The sequence below is a fragment of the Rhagoletis pomonella genome, unplaced genomic scaffold (assembly GCF_013731165.1).
Source record: "Rhagoletis pomonella isolate Grant_MI unplaced genomic scaffold, Rhpom_1.0 Rhpom_scaffold_00344, whole genome shotgun sequence".
NCBI classification, from domain to species: domain Eukaryota; kingdom Metazoa; phylum Arthropoda; class Insecta; order Diptera; family Tephritidae; genus Rhagoletis; species Rhagoletis pomonella.
This window is the reverse complement of record NW_023458898.1, coordinates 45,581-47,112: the sequence shown is the minus strand read 5'-3', so window position 1 is coordinate 47,112 and position 1,532 is coordinate 45,581.

Below are 1,532 nucleotides of genomic sequence, written 5' to 3'. Positions count from 1 at the left end.
AATTGGAAAAATTATGTCGCCAGATATCTGCAACATCAGAAAAAAAATAATTATAAATGAACCACAATAATGTTATTTCACTGAGAATATATTAAAAAAAAAAGTTTATTCGGAAAAAAATTCGGTAGGGTTGCCATCATTCGAAAAAAATTGATTGCTTTCGTGTGTTATCGCATAACTCAAGAACGGCTCAAGGGATTAGCTTCGCTTTTATTTCATTTTGTGTCTTTCTGTCTGTAGAAAGTATGTAAAGAAAAAATCGGAAACCCGGTTTTGCCACATATTTCAAATATAAAAAAAAAAAATTAAATATACATAAGCCGCAATAATGTACATTACTGAGAATGCATAAACAACTTTAATAAAAGAAAAAATTTGAGTAGGGTTCCCACCACTCGAAAAAAATCTTTACATACAAAAATGAATTGCTGTTGGTTTGTTATCGCATAACTCAAGAACGGCTCAACGGATTTGCTTCGTTTTTATTTCATTTTGTTTCTCTTTAGCAAAGTGAAGCATAAGTTCGCTCCTGAATCGTAGCATGGTTTTATTATTTCTTATCGCTGGTGGTATGACATTTCATAATTTTTTAATATTTCAGATATCTGGCAACACCGGTTTTTAAATTTTTTCTTTACAAATCTTCTGCAGACAGAGAGAAACGAAATGAAATAAAAACGAAGAAAATCCGGTGAGCCCTTCTTGAGTTATGCGATAGCAAACTAACACACGAACTGCAATTCATTTTTATACCCGAGCGCACTTGTGCACAAGGGTATATTAATTTTGTTCACATAACGGTTGTTTGTAACAGCCAAAACGAATCGAGATAGATATAGACAAATGTATACATAAATGATCAGGATGAAAAAAGAAATCGATTAAGCCATGTCTGTCTGTCCGTCCGTCTGTCCGTCTGTCCGTCCGTCCGTGTACACGATAACTCGAGCAAAAATTGAGGTATCTCAACGAAATTTGGTATGTAGGTTTCCCTTAATCCAAGGTAGGTTGGTATTGAAAATGGGCTAAATCGGACTTTAACCACGCCCACTTCCCATATAACGGTAATTTCCAGAAATACGAAAACTGCGATATTTTAGTAACTATTGAAGATAATTCACTCAAAATTGATATTTACAATAATTTTTAAACGAAAAATAAGAATATTATAAATTTTTGGAAAATGGGCTTAGCCACGCCCACTTATGGTTACATGTGTATATCTTGGTAACCGCTGCACCAATTTCTTCCAAACTTGGCCCAGTTGTTGGCTTTGGCACAGAGAACCAGAGTTTTCCGATCGAAAAATTTGACTTTCAAGAATTTTATACCAATTCTACGACAAAATTTATTTTTCCCACAAAAAAATTCACGGAAAACTTTGAGCGCTTTGAGCGACCTCTAAATATTTTTTGATTTCAAAATAAAATAGTAGGGGTATACTTTTTTCATATAGAACAATCCTAGGTGGTGAGAGCATTACAGTTCCGACTTTACTGTTTTTGGACCACCCTAGTGTACACATCATTGTA